This window comes from Tyto alba, unplaced genomic scaffold (assembly GCF_018691265.1).
Source record: "Tyto alba isolate M040663 unplaced genomic scaffold, T.alba_DEE_v4.0 Super-Scaffold_49, whole genome shotgun sequence".
Lineage (NCBI taxonomy): Eukaryota > Metazoa > Chordata > Aves > Strigiformes > Tytonidae > Tyto > Tyto alba.
This window is the reverse complement of record NW_024881325.1, coordinates 1,840,307-1,861,184: the sequence shown is the minus strand read 5'-3', so window position 1 is coordinate 1,861,184 and position 20,878 is coordinate 1,840,307. Positions and strand designations below refer to the sequence as shown.

The window sequence follows — 20,878 nt, the reverse complement described above, 5'->3', positions numbered from 1 at the left end:
GACAGAAATGCAAAAAGTCAATGAATCATGACCAGTAGTAGTAACTCAGTTCTTACTGCTAAGTCATCTAAGCAGCACCCCATTTTCTTTTTACAACTGCCTGAGGCTACCATGTAGGCTTCCTAGAATATCTGGCTACCTTTCCTGCCCAGCACAAACATTTCTGCACCACCCATCCTAGAAGAAGCGCTGTCATGTACGTTCAAAGCTGTATACAAGCACATACCACACTTAAACTCACTTTTAGCGAGGAAACTTATTAAATAGGATGTAATATATACCCTGAAATTACACCTTGGGTCTCAACGTTATAAGGGCTTGCCCTGTGGCCAGCCATGGTTTCTCACGGAGGATTCTTCCCGGGCAGGGAAAATCACTGCCCCACTGACAGCCCAGTGTGGTGCCACACATTTTCTGTCCTGGTGGCCACACCTGCTTGTCAATGCTCATTACACCTCGGGTTGTGCTAACCTCAGGAGGCTCCTTCGAGTCCGTAGGTAGTCCGTAGCTGCTTCCAGTTCCCCAGAGACCAGCCCACTCTCAGCATTCGCTGGACTTTCTGCCTTGAGCACCTTCTCCAAGCCCTGTGGGCCAAGCAGAAAGCTTCCTGAGACAGTCTTAATGCTTCTGAGCTCTCTGACAACTGCTGTGTCAGCTCACACCCTCTGACATAGTCTGTGTACATCCTGAATGTTAGAAAACAGAAAAAAAAAATAAGTAGCAGATCAGAAACTCCCTTAACAAATCACCATTACTGTTTTCTCAATTAAAAAAAAAAAAAAAAAAAAGAGTAAGTCAATGAGCAAATTGCCAATGAGCAAATTGCCAATGGGCAAATTGCAAGAATCTTTGATGCATCATTAAGCCATGATCTGAAGCATTTTCAAGTAGGTGTATCATGCTGCTAGCCAGCAGCAGGAAGAGAAAGCTAAGGCTGTGGATCATTTAAGGAAAAATCTTGATGAGAAAAACAACTCTGCGGGAAAGTTGCATCAATACGGGACACTAGCAAGATTTCCACTTTAGCTATGCTTGACATGGTGAGACACTGAAGCATCACAGTGGCAACAGCAGTTCCTAAACTGTGTAAAACAGTGTCGGGGGTGAATAGTATCAGTTTTCCTGTGTTTCCTTTTAAGAGTTTGCTAACTGGAACAATGAAAATGAAGGGTTAACCATCAACCAGGAGGATCAAGGAGAACCAAGAGGAACTGTGATACAAAAAGTAACTGAAAAAGGAGAGGATGAGAATACAGCAGGAGATTACACGGGGCACGTTTTCACAGTCTCTTCCCAGTTCATGCCAGAGCAGACCAGTGAAGGCAGACACTTCCCGTGTGTAGGTGCAGTGGCATCACCAACCGCTGGCAGAACTACTTCAGACTAGCTGTCCAGGTTTCAAATTAGTTTAGCAAATACAAATACTGAATACCATTCATGCCAAGGAAACCTGCTCATGTTACATAAGTTGCCAAAACCAGTTTTAAATGTGCCAGGAATAAAAAAAACAACACAGAACCTTCTTCATGCAGTGGAGAAAACTGACAGATCTCTGCTTTACAGTTCTTTTACTCTGCATTTGTTACTTATGAAGAGACAGAGTAGCTGCCCGTAAATAATCAATTTTCAAGCAATTTCAGTGTTACACACAATCTATATATTCAGCGTATTGGCAGACCAGTGATCTTGTTCTCTACAAGTGGAGTTTTGCTGTTGTGATGTCCTTTGTTCCATGGTAAGACCAATGTCTTCTCTGTTTTCCTTGATTTGCACTCCTTCCTGGCAACAAACAACTAAGCCTGCCAAAACTTAGAAAAATAACAAGGTGAAGTGCGAGGGCAGGAGTTGAGCATTTACCACCCAGCTAAATGAACTTTATTCCCTGAAGGCTGCAGGAGGAACAGTGGTTTAGTGAGCTGCATATGGGACGGGCAGTCTGCACACTGCATTCTAATCTGGGCTCTGCTGCTGACTCATCATGTCACCTTTGGGAAATAACCGCTTCCATACACTTGTTTTTTCTTCTGTGGAGCAGTCACACACTGTTGTAGACACTAGTTACCATAGTTACAGATCCTAGAATAGTTAGGATGAAGAATTTCTCAATCAGATAAACTGGCAATCCTTCAGTTTGTTCTGTGCTACGGGAAGAAAGGGCCAGAAGGGATAGAAAATTAAAAAGTAAGTTCAAGCAAGGTAATTCAGCTCCTTAGTGTCAGAGACCAGATTTATTTCAGTTGTATAAGGTGAAGGAGTGAGGTGAAAACCTGACACCTACTCACCAAAGGCTGGGTGGAAGATGGTGGCCCTTATTAATCCTAAACAGAACTGGTAGTTGCAGTTACGTGTGTATCAAATGAGCCATCATAATTTGGAAAATCTGACCTGTGAGATTATTGTCAGCAGTGACCTGCTGCCAAGCAGCCTATTCTTATTTATTCCACTAAAGTCAACCTTGCTGACACAAGCCTTTTATAAAAGCAATCTGCTTTGTGCATGCCTGCCCTGTTACTAGGTTACTAGAGAATGAAATATCTCTCTTTTTTTGTAAATCCCTGTTCTTGCTTTTGGAAGTCTGGTCACACAAATCTGTTGTAGAACAGACCTATTTGCATCTTTGATTTCTATTTACTTAGCCCTAACCTTTCCCGGCTATTCTTTACATTTTGATGAACTCTTCTTGCCTCCTTTCCCAAGCCCTGCCATAAGATAAATAGAGGATTCAGACTATTTGGTTTTGACCAGTGCCAAGGTTTGAGCTCTCGGCAGCATGCTGATCATGGCTGCAATTCCTGGCTTGCAGGGACTTGGGATCCAGTTACATTTGCTGGCGTCAAGCAGACTCTACAGACCACTGTGAAATACTGAATCTAAAAATAAAAGAGTGAAAAAGCACGAAACCAAAGAGAGCGAGATCCTAAAATTCCAGGAAAACTTCAGAAAAGTTTGGAAGAGGCACAGAAACCGTCTCAGGGGAAAACACTAACATATTGGGGGAGTTTAAATTAAGCCTGTGGGTTTGCCTTTTTTAGCTCTGTCACCCATGTGACACTCAGGAGTTCAGCCCATGGGTCCAGGTATTTCTGCCAGCACAGAGAAAGCGTTAGAGCCTTTTGGAAAGGCAAGTCATCCCACCTGTCTCAGCTTCTTGCCTTTGCTCTCCCTGAGAACTGTTAACTTCAGGTGCAGGTGGTTTCTGTTTGCACGCATCCTCCCAGCCGGGTCCCGTCTCAGCCTTTGGATTTCTCCTTCGGATCAAAATCCCTGTGGATGGTGCCAGCTAGCAGGCTCGCTGGGTGTGGGAAGGAGTTTCAGGCTCTGGTGAGTCTCAGGGGGAATGAGCTGCGGGGAATAGGATTTTCACAGCTTTTGCAGCACCTTTAATTGTATAGCGACGTATGGAAGATTAGTGAATCTGTGAATCCAGTCTGAAGGGTCAGGATGAAATACTTACTGGACCTGATTCACAAGGTTAAATTAATTCGTTTGACATCACATAGAAAAGTCCAAGTGCTATTTCTAAGGGGAATTTGATGCATCTCATATAAAGAATTTGGTGGGAATTTCCTAATTTTCTGAGGGAAAAAATCTAGTAATCTTTGAAATTGTCTTACCAAATTTAAATATTAAACCAGCACAAGAATTAAGTTTTATCAAGTAAAGTTGCATTTTTAAGTGCAACTTTTGTTGTGACGGTCCTTTCCTGACCAGCGCAGTTCCATTTTAGGGTTTCAGGCTGCCTGTGCTTGTATTGTTTGTAAAAATTCTTTCTAGATTTAATCGCGGTCTATTTGCAGGAGACTTTATTTCTGCCTCCTTTTTGATGCTTTGAAATTAAAACCACGATGAATGTGAAACTGAGGTTTAAAAGTAGATGTGTGTTTGCATAACAATGTATTATATATACACACTACCAGAGCTCCATGGCTACCTGTAATTGCAGTGATAGTGTATCTGCAGTGGTAGCTCCTTGGAAGTTTGCATATAGGTCAGAAGTTTCCAAATGACGATTGAGATTATATGTATTATGGGTTGCATTTTCCAAGTATGCTGCAGTTTAGTCCTGGGATTCATTAGCATTCGTGAGAGCTGTGAAGTTCTGCTCCTTCATACTAAACTGAAAGTTCAGCTCGGTGTACCCAAACCAGCCCTGTTTCACGTTGCTGAGATATTGCAATGTCTCATCTTACCTCTTACTTCAGTTTCTTAATGCATTGCTGCAACAGAGTCTATTGCAGTGGATGAAGCAATAGGACTCAGTACCTTACTTCCTTGGCCTTGTGTGTTATGCAATTTTTAGATTTGCTTTGGTTCTTGATCTTAAGTACAGTAGCTCACACTGTGCTTTCCAAAGAAACCTAGAAGTGAACTCCTGACAATATTAAGTGGATGTTTAAAACTGCATGGGTATTTTTGTTGGGGTTTCTTCTAATACTCTAAAACAAAACCTCTGCTGTCCCAACTGTGTGACCTTGAAAGTACTTCACATGCACCATTTTATGCAAGTTGTTTTTTAATAGTATAGCCAAAATGAAACGTTATAACATATAACAGTTTAAAAGACACAATCCAAATATTTAAAAAACTGTACTGCTACTTTACATGTCTTAATTTCCCTCATTGACTTTGTAGAACAATTTTGGCCCTATACATTTTTATTTACAGCAGAGGAGAAGCTAATGGAACCACCAGGCAGGCATTTGAAGCTGTTTCGCTGTGTCTCAGGCTGTGTGTGTTCTAAACAAAATCCATTCAGGCATAAATATGCAAAAACGCCTGTGACTTATGTGTCTGCACATTGCAGATTCCTGTAGTTTTGCAGCACGTGAGGTTTGCGCCTTAACAGCCGGTTAAGTGCACCTTCCAGTGAGAGAGTCTGAGAGTAGAAAGGAACTAAACACATCGCTCTGTTATCCTAAGCAACTCCCCAGGTCGGCGAGTCTGATGTAGTGTAACTCGGGGCAGAGTTTGTGTGAGGACTCAGCCGTGATGAAGCAGCCAGAAGGCGAAGGCCGGATCCGCGCCCCGTTGAGCCAGGCACTGCACCCGCAGAGCAGAGCTTCACCTTATTGCTGCTCAGCCCTGCTGGGCTCCCGTGAGACCTCATCTAGCTATTGTTCCATCTATAGAACAAATCCTTTGAAGCCTCTATTTAATAAAGATGAGTGAATATGCTGAATTTCTCATTAGAACAGAAATCTGTCAAACTCACCCCCCAAGGATTTAGGTTTTACATTTTCTTCCTAGATACTCTGAAGTTTAATACATTTCGGCTATTTATTTGGAAATCATTTTAAGGAAATAAGAGTCAGTCATATCCTCTGATAGAAAAAAAAAAAAGTCCCAAGCTTTTTGATGACTGTCCATAGCTGGACAATATCTGGCAGCAGGTCAGAAGTCGCAAGAAAAGCAATAATATCCTCCTTTATCAAAGCATATGTCAGCCAGGGCATTCAGCACGCAGGAAACTGGAGTTTCTGCCTGACTCTTAAATTCATCGGCTGCCTCAGAATCGTAACTGCTCTTAACTCCCTCACTTGTGTGTGTCCAGGTTCTCCCCTCTGTGTGTCCATGTTCTTGTGAAATCCTTCCTCTCAACACACAGTAAAAATAAGTGATTACATGTGTCGTATGAAACCCTACCCTGCCTTTTCTTATAACTGAAACAGAGGTCAAGACAAAAGGTAGGGGACATTAAATACCGATTCCTCTTTTCCAAAATGGGGAACGGAGGCAGAGGCTGAGTAGGTTCCTCAAGGAGGACACAGAGTCTCCATGAGTGGTGAGGAAACCCAAACGCACTGACTGAAGCTCCCAGGAAGCCATGAGTAGCACAGAGGGAGAGACAAGTGGGCTGTTCTACCAGAAAGGGCCAGAGTAACTGTAGGACAGAATGATGTCAAAATAAACTGGCGTTTAGGAGCAGCAGAAGGATGAAGTTCTGAAAGGAGTTCAAGGCCAGCAAAACAGAATTGTAGGAACCTGAAAGACATTTAGCACAGTCTCAGATCTGTTTCAATGTAGTGAGGAAACCAAGCGACAGGAATATGGCTTATCTTCTTCCTTGATCTTATTCTTGCTGATGTACCTTGTAAGTAGAGAGTAAATGTATTAAAAGTCTCATGTAAAGTCTGGACACTGTGCTCTGCCTTTCTTACATGTCTTTGAAAGCACAAACAGTGATCATGGGGTATGCTTTGGGGAACATGCAGAAGTTTCTTGAGAGGTTTGGTGCAGATGCTTTGTTGCAGGTGTTCAAACTCTCTCTCCACCATGAGAAAGGATAACAGGCGCAGTCTTGGCCCCTTGCAGCCTGTGCAGAAGCCCATGCTGTTAATTATTTCAGTTTGATAAGGACTGTAAATGAACAGATGATTCAGCCTCTAAATAAAACCAGTGGATGTCCAGCAAGAGTAACTTTATTAGCCTACAAGATGTTACTAGACACATATCCTTACCCAAAGCAATCAGGTCACCAAATTTGAAGCACTTGCTTGAAAGGCCGGGCACAGTACATATTCAAAGAAATAGTTGGAAAATGCTTAACAGAGTAAAATTTGCTATTTTTCCTTCTTGAGCAATTAATTGCTGCTATTTTATCCATATGGACACACACACATGCACACACAGTCACCTTAGGGCAGAGACCCAGCATGAAAATTTACAGCCCAAACAATCTGTTGGCAAAATAACAAGCAACAGAAACCAGTATTTTATGTTTGGAAATGTCAAGTGGACATGATTACTTAAACCACTTGGATGTATAGTGTCTATTGTGTGTCATGTTCTCAGACAGCTTTAAAATCTAGTTTACTCTCTTTATATGTTTCATGTAACTCCATCTATTATTCTGTATTTTTCTTTTGGTTGTATGTAGCCATAAGCGTTTCACAGAAGTCAGCTAAGTTTTGTTAACAGAGTTGTCTAATATAACCCAGGTGTCTCCACGTGCATTTTCACTGCTGTCGGCAGTAGGTGCTAGCCAGCCTGGCACTGGGAACTATTTAAATGTGTGCCCAGACTGCACTGTGCTACCAAAGTTCTTTGGTTATTGGATGGTCATAGAAACATTAGTAATTCAAGACCTGAAGTGCTGAGCAGTGTTTATTGACCTCTACACTAACCCTGCCACCTTTACCTGCTGCTATATTTTAGGCCCACATAGCCAGTAGAGCGGTTAGGACTAGCCCTCCAAACATCCAGATCACAACTCACTTTTTCTGGTTTCTGAAGTCACTAATTAAGCAGAGTTCATTTTGTATGGTGTTCTTTATTTTTTGCATTATTTTAAAGAATGATTGCTGGAGCATGTTGAATGTGTTGCATCTTGAGTATTATTGAGGCTGGAAAGCAGCCAGAACAACCAAGGAGCAAAACTTCTAGGCAGTTTTCCATATCTACAATAAAACTCAAGTCTCTAGCGAAGTTATCTAAGGAATCCAGGCTGAGAACAACAAATGAAAAAGGAATGACACAGATAGGGCTGTGCTATAAGGGAAAAAAAAATAAATAAGCATTTTATGCTTTTGGACAAAGTTTCCTGCAGTTATATCACTACATTGCTTTTATTCCTCAGGAAAACCTGAGCACTGCCCCTTCAACAGCTACATTCAGATTCTTATTCTCTGGCAACCTGGGTAAATAAAAATGATCTTAGAGAGACAGATCAAAAATTATTACCCGCCCTTGCTCATTCCTGTGTGAAATAAACTATGGTCCCTCTAGCCAAGGACCAAAATGTTGTGTATGCTTCCACCCAGTATTTTAACTCTTTGGTGCTTCAGCTACGGTACAAGTTGTTGAGTATTGTACCAGGCTTCTTTAAGAACAAGACTATGCTTACTGTGTTTTGAATGTTGGAGTACATTTAAAAAAAAAAAAAGCAAACCACCATTGCTCTGCAGCAGCACAACTAAAGCACCTTCACTATAGACTTACATCCATAAATCACCTTTGCTCCCCGCTGTAACAAATAAGGATTTCTTAACTGTGTTTCTTATTTCAGTGTCACCCCCACAAGTCAAAAACCTCACACACTGTGGCTAATTCAGCTTTAGGTAAATGGTGACTAGCCAGCCCGCAACAGCAAACAGTACAGTGTACAATGGCTGGGTTCTGAGTCCTTTCTTTCCTTCAGCTGTGGCATGAATATGGTTCCTTTTTCTGTTTTCAGTTGCTGATTTCCAAGAAACTTGTAGAAATGTAATTATTTCTGAGACCTTGGTTCATGTGTCAAATATGTTTGAAATTTGGAGCAAGAGATAGAATGAACCATTACATAAGCTTCCTCTCCTTTGGAAAGCAAGCTAATCAAGATTGTTCCATGAAAAGCCCCACACCCAAATGCCTGGAAATGCATTTTTTCCACAAACATAGACCTGTGCCAAACAATAGCCACCAGAACCCCTTTGCCCAGTGTCCTTTTTCTTGGCAGCGATACACGCTTCTGTTTGACAACGAAGCACATATTGTTTGTCATCTGTTTTGAAGAAGCAGTTTACAGGTTAATAGTAATGTCCAATTATATTCCCAATATCAATTCAGTTGAATCCAAATCGTTAGTAGATTACCATTAATCAGGCTGTAGGAGAAAGAATACCAAAATGGAAATTAGTAAGATTTTTTTCTCAGAATGTTAGGTTACCGTACTTTTTCCTTCTAAGCTCCAAAGCTACACTGTATTTCATTTCATTGGCAGATATCCCATACTTCTTCAAAATCTGAAGAAAAAGATTGGGATGAGTATTCTGGGCATTCATAGTATTAATAGATATTTAATAATAGTAATAATAATAGTATTAATAATAATAACATTAATTAGATTAATATTGTTGGGTATCTACTCTGCATACCACAATTAAGTCAGCACTCCCTCAGCTGCTAGCTAGCCTGAATTCTGTTGTTGCAGTTAAAGTGGTTGCTACCTACTTCATTTCTGAAGCCCAAATGCTATCTTTTTAGCAGCAGAGGCAACAGAGAAAGATCCCAGAATTCTGTCACAAGGTTTTATTCTACTGTATCTTGTACCCTTATTCATTTGCAGCACAAGAAGAAAGCCTAAATAGTTCCATAAAGAATGTAGACTTTTATTGAAATGGAAGAACACATCTCTGTGGTGCCTAAACACTCTGGTATGTGAAATGATTGTTTCTTTGGGGGGTGGGGGGGAGGAAAAATCAAAGTTTTGGCAAGCCCTGGTTTGCATGCCCCAAACACCAGGTAGACACCTGCACAAATAAATACTGTTTGCATAAAAATACAACTGTGTACACAGAAGCCTGGAAAAAAAAACCTAACAGCTGAACCACACTGTAGAAGCCAAGCCCCAAATCTCTATCTTTTACAGTATGTCATTACTGAAATAGTGATAAAGTAATTGTTTTAAAGGAAAAAACAGAATAAATTTTTTTGCTAAATGATGACAGTCATTCACGGTCTCTGGCACTGGGACTTTACTAGCATTTTTAACTAGCTGACTGAATTTTATGCACAGGCACTTTTAGCTGCACCTGTAAGTTGTTTTTTCTGTTTTAAAATGTCTACACACATACCTACAGTCTTTTAAACTTTCCCACTGTATCCACGTGTTGTTCAAAGCATACACATAAAGAATCATCTCATAGAGATCCTTGCCAACAAACTATCTGAAACAGATGGTTCTGCTTTATAGTAGCCACAAAACTGACAGTGTCCTTTTCTCCTTCTCAAAACGGGGAACCTGCAAGTGGACAATGCAGGATTTAGCTGTCCCTAAGCAGAGGACCCAAATATGTCAACTAGTTGAAAGCTCTTCCAAGCCTGGCATGTTATGTCAGAGACTGCTTCCCCCCTGTTCACGTGTAGGGTATCCGTTTATAATCCAACTGTGAACTGAAATGGAGAAAAATTGCTTGAACTAAACCCATGAATTTATGGATACCAGGACAATATTTTCTTAAACTAAACTGAAATTAAGTGTTCTCAACCACCAGCTTATTTTTTTCTCATTTTTACTTGAGTTACTTTACTTCTTACCACAGGCCCAGGAATAATTTTACTATTTTTACTAGGAAACTAGAATTTAATCTATCGATTCACTGGTGCCTAAAAATCTGGCTAAATTTGAGTATTTAAATCTGGCTAATCTGAGTATTTTCCCCCAACTTTCATATGAAAAAATTATTCACTCTTTTTTTGTTAGGAAATCTGTAGTGTATTTGAAATGGACCTTTTAGTTATGAGAACTAAATTACATGAAGCAGTTTTGGATATAGAAGCTTGGAACTTCAGGCAGAGAAAGTAGTGCTGCTATCTAGAGTAAAGGCTATCCCAGACTTCCTGTTATAAATCCTGTACTATCTGTTCATTCTCAAAGCTGAACTTCAAGTACTTGGGATTGATTATTTTTCTGCTGTGTAGCTCAGACTTTCTTAAAAAAATATATACTTAAAGATATAAGTAAAAGTAGTTGATCTCTTGATGAGAATCATAGTTAGGAAGGTGAATATTTTACCAGAAATATAAAAGATAAATTTCATTAAGTTTACTTGTGTGCTGAAATGGTTTTGTGCTTCAGAGAAAGGCAATGATATTGGCAGACATTGTCTTAGCAAGTTTTGCAACATTCATTCTGCATTGTCTAGACTGTGTACTGTTCACTACAGGATTTGACATTTGGCTTACCTGCAGCGTGTCATTTTAAATTTGAATCTGCGTGGATATACACCTGGATTGGTAAGTGGACACTTGCTACTAGTACCAAAAAAGGATTGTCCAGAAGCAGAACGATGCCATATCATGGCATACACAGGGCCTAGCTAATGGCTGACTGCAAATAAAAGGAAATGGTTTACTGGGGGAAGGCTATGTATTGCTAGTGCAGTATTATCTTGTCCGGTAGACCAGATGGGTAACATTTTAGGGAAACATTTCATCTCCCCCCAAGAGCCTTCACTTTCATTCTACCCAAAGCTCATGTATATTGAGTGAAAAGCCTGGTTTGTCTTTATTCTATACTATTCTCAGGATTCTTGTCTACTTTCCCACATGTGGAACAAGGCAGAGGCCACAATGAAAGAATGAGTACGATAATAAAAAACAGAAAGACAGCAACCTCTTTGCCTCTCCTCTATGCTCTTGCAGAAAGGAGAAGTCCATGAAGCTGCTGCACTGCAGAACATAGATCTTAACAGAGGAAACAGCTGAAGAAAAACTACTATACAGGTCACAGTGGTTCCACTCTTTGAGAAGTTGCGCGTTTACTCTCTAAGGGAGAGGGCAGACTTTTGTCCACTGACAGACAAGTAGACTGCCCAACAACCACTATCTTAATCTGGAGAAAAGAGACAGCTGGTAAGGACTGTAAGTCTTGTATTTGCCACTCAGGATGCCAGCAGGAAGAAGGGGCTTTAGGAATGGCCGAAGGAACAGAAGGCAGGACAAATTCAGTGTTTCTCAAAATGAGGAAAAGGGAAGAAGAGTTAGTACTTTAGTTCAAACCCATCTCACCTTTTTTTTTTTTTTTCTCCCCTCCATATAACCATTATCACTGCATGCTAATTTGCATTGAATACTTCAGCCTCTTCCCCACTTTTACATATGCATTGACTCTTAACAGCAGAATCTTTTCAAATTTTGACAGTTGAAGATACTTTATCGTAATGCCCAAGTCCAAAGTGCCAAATGCGAAGTGACAAGAATAACCCTGATTTTGCAAAATGGGGAAGAAAAAGTGGGTCAAGCTTATGGGTGCTCATTGCTGATCTGCCGAATTGCTAAGCACCTGAAGCTAGTGAGTAGCAGCAGCAACTGCAATTGCTCGTTGAGGTTCTTCTTGCCTTATTAAATCAAGTCAATACTTGCTCAATGATCAGAATCTCTCTCAGCTTCAGTCTTGTGTTGGAGCTCAGGGGAGGAGATTTGTATGCAGGCTTCACTGTTCTTCTTATAAGAACTAATAAACAGTATAAAAATGGAACCATGAACGATCTGTCTTGCCTGGGGATATTATTGAAACCTGGTTACATGTAGGTTCATTCTTATTTGGTGATGGCAACTCCCAATCTGAAGTCACCTGTAGCAGATGAGGAATTCCTTGGGTGTATCAGATACTTCATTTACCTTTGGGCAGATACCAAGAAAAAATTACAGGTTAGTTAGCTAGTTCAAAAGGGAAAAAAATGCATTGCAATTAGAGAGCCCATTATAAGCAGGAGACTAATACCTGCCAAGCTGCATTCTGGGATGTTGGGATCTGTTCCCAATGCCATCAGATGACATGCAGAAGAAGATGCAGTAAGTACAAGGCTTTGATTTTGAAATTATATACATAAATATATATACATATATATATATTTTTTTTTTAATCTGAGGGAAGATTGTAATCACTATTTAACCAAAGATAATGTTTCCAAGGTGCAGAAGCAGCTCTGGTCTTCTTCAGGTTACATATTAAAGCTGGCTATACGCTTCTAAATCTTGGTTTTGTCATAAGCAAGGGTTTCAAATTGTGGATATGGTTTTACTTTGAACAGTATATCGTATATTACTTATTAAGTACAAAAATATATGGTTACTATACTGAGAGAGCTAAGCATTTAACGTTTGATTAATGGGTACTGTGTTAGTTGTGAAAAGCATTTAAATACCATAAAGAACTTTACACGTGGACTGGAGACAGCTCTGATGCTTTGTTTCCACAAGGTACATAAGAGATGCTTGTGAGAGTTTTGTGTCCCATTCTAATGTATTCAACTCACACATTAAATAAATACTGTTTAGAAATACTTAATAGGTGTGCAGATCTTGAAGCCTATGCAGCAACACTGACTTCAGCAACCAGAACTCAGGAATTTACACAATTCCTGCAGTTAATTTACAAACTAGTGGATACGCAGCCTAATTGGCTATTTTATCTTCCTCTGCTCAGATTAACTCTTTCCCATGAAAGCTTCCACCCCTATACTGTGAATGGTAACTGATGCTTTGGGAGTGTATGGGCACGCGGAAGAGGGAATTATCATAGTAATTTTTTTTAGTGAGAAAATTCTACTAGATCTCATCACAGAAGTAAATGATCCTATGTACTGAGATTAAAAAACAAAACAAAACAAAAAAAACAACAACAAAAAACCCCAACAAAACAAAAAAACACAAACCAAATTGAGCAGATTTGATAATTATTCCTGTCTCTTAATGTAATGGAAGGAACCTGTATCTGAAAGACTAGTAGGAATGCTCAGAATAATGATATATTACTTTATTATTATTACTATTAAAGTATTATTTTTCGATGTACACAAGATGCAGTTTTTTAAGAGGAGCTCAAATCTGTCTATAACCCAGATTAGTGCAGTTTTGTGTACGTGGGTGAACGCAAGGGAAACCACTTCCCTATCACTTCTCTATTCTATCAATAAAAATCCTTCTTTGAGCATATTCCAATGCGCAGATCGCTGAGAGCACATTAGGATAGTTAAAAATATCCTGTTGTTTTTCACATGGCTGCTGCTTTCTGCTGTACAGAAGGAAATAGTAGCCAAGGGATGTAAGAGCACAACTGAACCAGATGTGACTTGAGCATCTATTGTAGAAAGTGGCTGTAATGTAAAGGAACAGTTTCCTCTGGCTACGTAAGTAAGGGAAGGTAATAGCTACCCTTTTGCAGACAGGCAGCCCTCAATTTAAAAATCAAGTTTATAGTATCCTGCCTTGCCGATTAATGACATATCCCTTTGCCAGAATGAAGCTGTAAGAACTAGATTAGTGTAGTGCTGTGAAAAACAAATGAAAACCTGATTCCATTCTACCTAACCCACCCACCTCCGTCTCCCCGCCAGCTTCCTGGATTTAATTGCTCTCCTCAGTCTTGCGAGTGAGTGCCTCCCACAAAGTGTTTTCCAGCACCTTTCTGAATCTGTTTTCTTTCACAGCTTTGCATTTGGATTACTTCACATATTGCCAAAAGCTCACAGTCCTTTTCTCGAAGTCTCAAAACGCAAAATAAATGCTGTTCCTACCTTTTTCTGGTTCTTTCCTTGACCTCATTCTCCTTGCAGACACAAAGCTGAAAGAATGCCATGACAGCCTAATTTCCTTCAGGAATATGCAAGCAATTAATATTGTTTAAAGAGCTGATGAATCTGAATTTCTAGCTTGCATGAGCATATGCTACTTCTATTCAAAGCTTATTTGCTAACTAGGGTTTGTGGAAAATTTATTATTTCACCAAAGAATTACTCAAATTCTTGAGTGCAGGCTAATGAAGAAGAACTCTTACATAAACCAGAGCCAAGTTTTACACATTTTGGTCTTAATCAGAAACTTGTGCAATATTGTTTATATAATTGTTCAGATGAAAATTTGGTTGTTATACCATGTTTCTTAAGTCTAAATATCTGCCATGGTACATAATAAGCACTCATATTCTGATCAGGTTTGTTCTAAATGAAAGAGATTACTGACAAAAGTGTTTATTTATGGACAAAGATACTAGAGATGAACCATGGAGTCAGTAGGACCATCATTTTTTGATACAGAGTTTACTGAAAGGAATGCTTTGTGCCTGAAGTACCAGTGTAGCCTTTAAACTAATGCTTCTTATGCAGTGTTTGCCTCGCTTCCTATTTTCCACACCCACCACACCTTTATATTTTTAGTTATCAATTTATATGAAAAATGTCACTTATGCTACTGCACACTGCCCCTTTGATTATGACAAACTGCACCAAGTCCCACCTTTCTGTATCCTGCATCTCCAAATGTGAGTCAATGCCTACTCAATAGAGACATTTTGTCTTCAAAAGACAGGGGTTTTATTATCCTGGTTTCAATTACACACTAAATAAACTCTGAGATTATAAAATGATATGAGCTCATTGTTTAAGTGTCTCCAACTACCAGCAGGTTAAAACTATTCTTCTTATTCAACAAGCAAAATGCATCATTTCACCGCTCTTTTCAACACAGTTGCAGAAATCTTAATGCATTATTGGTAGCTTTTACATCTATGCTGTGCTATATTTTAAAAAAGGCCAGATGGGGAAATAAAAGCATACTGGCCATGTTAACAGAGCTTTGGTGGTCCCTCTTCTATATTGTAGTAATAAGATATAGAATATTCAAGTTAGTCTTTCACTGGGGGAGGGAGAAATTGTTGAGAAACTGGGTGATGCTTGTCTTGTTTATAGTAAACTTTGTGCAAATGGTGACCAGAGACTAACGAAAATTTTATTTCAGAAATCTTCGTGCTGGTAACTATGCCTAGAGATTGAAACAGCCAATAAATTCTATTAGCAGTAACTTCTTGAACAGTTTCTACATCAGAAACATCAAACCTCTTAAAATGTAGAACTCTAGTTACCTGTGGAGAGCGTATTAACATTCCTGGTGGAGGTTGTGTTAGGGGATTAGTAAGCATATCTTTCTTTAATATTGTTACGTGTCTAAAGGTAAATAAAACTGACTGGAGTCATCTTAAGCATAAATACCTACAGTAGCCCCAGGGAATATGTATATACTAAAGTTGTTTTCTAGGTTGACAGCCATAATAACTTACATTAAGTGTTGTTTTTCCTTGTTCTACCTATAGTAAAACTGGCATGGATATATTGTGATCACAGCTTCTCTTGCAATGTAGCAATGTAAGTGCTCAAATGAAAAAAGACTTGTGTATCTGGTTTGAAGTAAACACAAAGATAATTCAAAACATTCAGATTCTCTTGTGTTCATATAATTTAACCACTTAGAGTCCCACAAAGTTATCACTTGATGGGCTTTAAGATTCTGCTTCAGTGGAATTTGTTGGGTAGTATCAAAAGCAACAGAACAAGTTAAGAATGAATGACAACTTCCAATCTAACTATAGTGTTCAATACTGAATTATCCACATAAATTGCAATTGCTTTCTAACAGGAAGCAAAAGATGGTTAATCTTTCAGAAGTAGAAAATAGTCATTCACAGATCAAAATCTATTCATATGCAAAGATTACTCATCTATAAATTGCAGCTGCTTTCAGATGCAGTGTTAGATTACTCACTAGGCCCTGAAAATAACTGCAAACCAGTAGAGAATGCTTATGTATACTTCTTTCAAGCTAATTACTTATGCAAAAATGCATCTGTTGGGTGACACTGATGAAGCTCATGATTTTCAAATATTTCCTTGTCCTACACAGTGATTACTCAAAATGTAGCTGTTCAGAAAGAGAACTCATCAAGAGCCTTTCAACAAAATGCTTTTTCACTGGAAAATGAGATTCAAAGCCAGAAGTTTCACATGGAAATTAATTTATTTTGGTGAAGCTTTTGTCAGCAAAGGTTTCAGCGTTCCAAGACAAAGTTTCTGGTTTAAATGAGACATCCCTTCATTCCAAATTATCAAATAACATAGGCCAATTGCTTGGGACAAAATAAGTTCCAGAATTTTGCTCCTATTCATGTTTATTTAAACAAAGCAAACCAGTTCCATCAGGAGAGACTGAAAGACCTTCCGAAAACCAGCCACCAGAGCTGGGCTTGGGTATCCAACTGGGTTATGGCAGAACCTGAGGAGCTAACATGTAAATAAGAAACTTTACCCCTAATGTTTGGGGCTCTTACTGAAACACTTCCACCCAGTGATTAAGTAATTTCTAATCTAGAAAGAACTGTTCTGCAGATTCCAAATACAGTTGCACTGTTATGGGACTCAAGCTAGGAAACAGGAGATGTGCAATCATTACAGCTTAAATAAACCTGGATTCCTCCCTTCAGATAAAAGTTGTAAAAGAAGTAAAGCTAACTTTCTTTAAAGCAGAAGCATCCTACATGCCTTTTGTATGCAGCACCACAGCAATCCTCATTTTTCAAGGGCTTTCAACTAGCTCTTTCTCCCCTAGCACCATCCCCTTTCATACTAAGTAGAATCTAAAAGACCGGATTCCTCCCTCTCTCTAGTATGCTTTATGATGGGAAAACAAATGGATCATGATTAATTTTCTCTTTTCCCCTCATGGTCTAGTCTTGGAGACATCACTAAAAAGGAGAGATTAGAGATTAAACCTTTTTTTTTTTTTTTTTTTTTTTTTTTTTTTTTTTTTTTGCGGGGGAGTAGAAGGAGGGAGAGAGAACGAAGAAAACAAAAACCTGACTTGTATATTGTTTCCTGAATTCTTTTCCTATATATTGATGACTGAGTTGTATGTCTATGACTTCATGCCATTTTCTGTACTTCAATTAATATCCAGCTAGCACTCTTTATACTAGCTATGCCTAGGCCCTCAGTATTGAATAGCCGGAGAATATTGTCAATGATAAATCTGGTGCTGGTATTGCAGAATTAACCTCAAAAAGCACAGGCTGGATCCCAAAATATCCCGAGGAAGAAAACTTCCACAACAGCAACAACAAACCAATAAAAGCAGATAGAGTGTGTGTGTGTGTGTGCGTGTTACTATTTATTTATCCTGAGCACACTGAACTTGAGTCTATAATGTTGCCACTTCTCCTAAATGTATAGGTTGCAATTTGCCTTTGGAGTACAGGAACTTTTGAAACTGCCTGATAATAAAGGCTTCTAGTAATGCCTTACAGTCTGTTCCACCATCCTATCTGCTTCCATCAGTTAGTGATCCACCTGATGACAACATCCCTCATCAATACTTATGGTAGCCAGCTTTCATTTAATCATGGTTTTGATGCCCTTCTTTACATGTTGCCCTGATTTACATTTCTGTTCCTTGTGGGTTGCAGGGTGCACCTGCTTTTACCAGAGGCTTGAGGTGGCTTCTAGACTGGAGTCCTCCAGTCAAACAGAGGAAACCCGAGGTGTTCTTCAGTCCACCTCCGCGCTGAGAGGGAGAGCAAAGCCCAACTGACCCACTGTCTGCAGGAACAGTAGGGAGAAGGGACGAGGGCTGGCCTGGACTTCTGGACACTTTCTGCTTCTTTTCTTCCTATGAGGGCTGCATAAGTTATTCTGTTTCCCATTTAACCTCAGCTGAAAAAAAACCCCATATTTTGTTCTGAAGGAGAGAAAGAAAGGTCCATCTGCCTTGTGAAGTAATGACCTAGATGCTCTGTGCCAGGAGATAGTCAAAGGACATTTCCACAGACAGGGCTGAAAATGCTGTGAGAACTGAAGCTGCTGGATTTCCAAAAGACTGGCTGGATCACAGGGCAGAATCATTCTACACTTCGTAGAATCATGAGAATTAACAACACTGTACTGGCAAAGTTCAAAGGAATTGGTCTGGGACTATAGTCTGTTCCTCAAGCCAGACCAAGATTGTATCATGGATGAGCCATACCACTAATGATACGGGGAAGAATTTCTCTTTTGGGGATTAACCACTCAGTTGTTGTTATACAACTGGCTTCAGGACATCAGAGCTTCATGCAAACAAAAGAATTCAAGATAAGTTGTTGTCATGCAACTTTATGTTAAAGTTGCCACTGGAAGTCTTCATACATTTTCAAAAAGATTTGTAAGCAATACTACTTGCTATTCTCCAGAACTGCTGGAATGTTATATCCCAACAGTGTTTAATTGTCCTCCTCATTAAAGATTAGATGAGTCAAAGTACAAGAAAACTGCATGCCATGGCATAGCTTGGAAACAAAGTGGGCATCACCTTTATTCTTTAGGGAACTTGCTGATTTGTGATGGTGTTTGCATTTGATACTTCTCAGACACTTACAATTTTGGACAAAATAGCCTCTCTAAAATAATGTCAGAGGAGCAACTGAGGATTTCTATAACTACTGCAACATGATGAGTGTTAATTTTCTTCCTTCTTTTAGAGGCCATGGGGAAAATAGGGCTGCTAGCCAGAAAAGTGAAATGTTCATAATATTATAATGTCATCTCAGTATACTGAGAACTGAGTAACTCTTAATTTTGATTGTGTTTATGTTTTGGACAGCAAAAGCAGACTGTTTATGCTGCACGCATGCTAGTGAAACTCATCCTAGGTAGACATATGAGATTTTACAGATGTCTGGAACAAATATACAAATGCTATGAGTGGTAAAAATGCAAAAATAAACCAAACCAAAAAACATTAAACTTAAATCAGAACCAGTTTTTCCTAGTGGGAAAGGATATGCATGTATATGCTTTTGGAGAGCATGTCCTTCTATGATGAGTTTCTCCACTGGTTACTGAGAGTCTTTTTCCCTCTGTTCCCCACACCTGATAGCAAAGGAGGGAGGCAAATGCCTCAGATGGAGGAAGATGTTATTTGTGGGTAGGACTTTCTCTTACAGGTTTGAAGTTTCCTGTGCATGGACACCTACACCTGCTTGGCCCAGGAACATCAGTGAGGTTTACTCCTGCCTGAATTCCCCCGTACACTTTGCCTCTCATCCACCAGAAGTAAAATAACATTTACGTAGCTGATTCATGGCTGAAGTGGGAACTATACGTAGTAAAAAGTTCTGTTTTCTATTCTAGTGTGCTTTCTAATCCTTCTTCACATTCAAAGTGTTAAAGGGGCTTTTTGTTGTTTTCCAGTATCTCACTCTTCATTAATACAGTTTGTTAGTTTGGTTTTAGTTTTTGTTTGTTTGTTTGTTTTTGTTTTTGTTTTTTTTGTAAATTCCAGAGTTAGTAAGCATTAGAGATATTTCTCTTGTCAATATTACAGTTACGTCTAATGCTAGCAGGTGTTCTGGCTTATGAATATGTCCTTCATATAACCAGTGTTGATGCCTCATAAACAGTTGAGAGTGTTCAAAGAACAACGGAAGCATGCCTGTTTCCATTTGAAGGATGGAAAATTGAGGTATCAGGATGCTATGGATCCTTACTGAACAAAACATTTTCCAAATACATTCCAAAATATTAGAACTGAGTCCTCATTACACTAACACCCAGGAGAGTCTTGTGACATTTAGCTTATCTTTGCTTCATGCTTCCTCATTGAGGAATGGAAGTAAGAACAGAGAGCAAGACTGAAAATTGGAGACTAAATCTAATGTTTCAGAGACAGCCTCTGAGATTTCCTTTGCAGCATGACCTACCTTCCAGAGGCTTCAAACCTCTTGGTACTGCTTCAGGCATAGCAAAAATTTTTAGCATATAGTGGTTAAACATGGAGTGGGTTAGCAGCCTGCAGAGGGGCAGTAGGTTTGGGTGCTCAGGTGTGTTGTGCTTTTAGCTGCTCTGGAGATGGCTCTTTCAGAGCCCTTTAGACATAGCCCAGGTACATGGACATGTGCAAAACTCACAGCAGAGCTGACGATTTCACCGCAGTTTGTCTAGTTCAGTGTCTCCAAGTCCTGTGACTTCCTTGAATCATGCGAGTCTGGTGAGGACTGCTATCGGTCTTGTGAGGATGAGAGAAGTTTCAGCCCCACTGTGGATTTCGGCCCTTCATAGGGCAGAACTCTTCTAAAAAACTGCTTTTCTTCTTTCTGTACTGCTAGAAGCAGCAGCAACAGTAAGGCTAGGACAGGAAGCAGAACTAACTCCCTGTTAGAAGAGGATAATGTGGGGGTGTGAAAGAGCTCTTGAATTTGAGGTCAAGTAAACTTGAGAATGGTGATGATAATATGACATATGCTATCCCTTTATCTTTTGGGTATAGCTGAGGAAGTAGAAACAACCAACCATCCCCAAGGGACAGATTTAATCCTTACACAGGATTTTTATTATTATTATTTTGGTGTAATCTCACAGTTTTGATTCGATGCTTTGGAAGCTGCAGGTGTGGCTAACAGTGGATATTCCCTGTTACTGCCTTGCTACTTCACAATTTTTCCCAGCTGATGCACTTTCACTAACAAAATAATTTTGGCATTCTTGAAAATCTCTCGGGTTTATTTTAGTCTCAGAGACAGTAAACATTTAACAGAGAATCATAAAATACCAGGTTGGAAGGAACCTCAAGGATCACCTGGTCCAACCTTTCTTGGCAA

At 39.5% G+C, this 20,878-nt stretch overlaps 1 protein-coding gene across 1 annotated transcript in view; it reads left to right on the top strand.

Annotated features, from left to right (window-relative positions):
• Positions 1-3,232: 3,232 nt before the first annotated feature.
• Positions 3,233-20,878, top strand: part of RAF1 (Raf-1 proto-oncogene, serine/threonine kinase) — an 82,380-nt gene continuing 64,734 nt past the window's right edge. The window contains exon 1 of the mRNA XM_032995847.2: positions 3,233-3,321. The gene's annotated coding sequence lies outside the window, so the exon portion shown is untranslated. The remainder of the gene's footprint in view (positions 3,322-20,878) is intronic.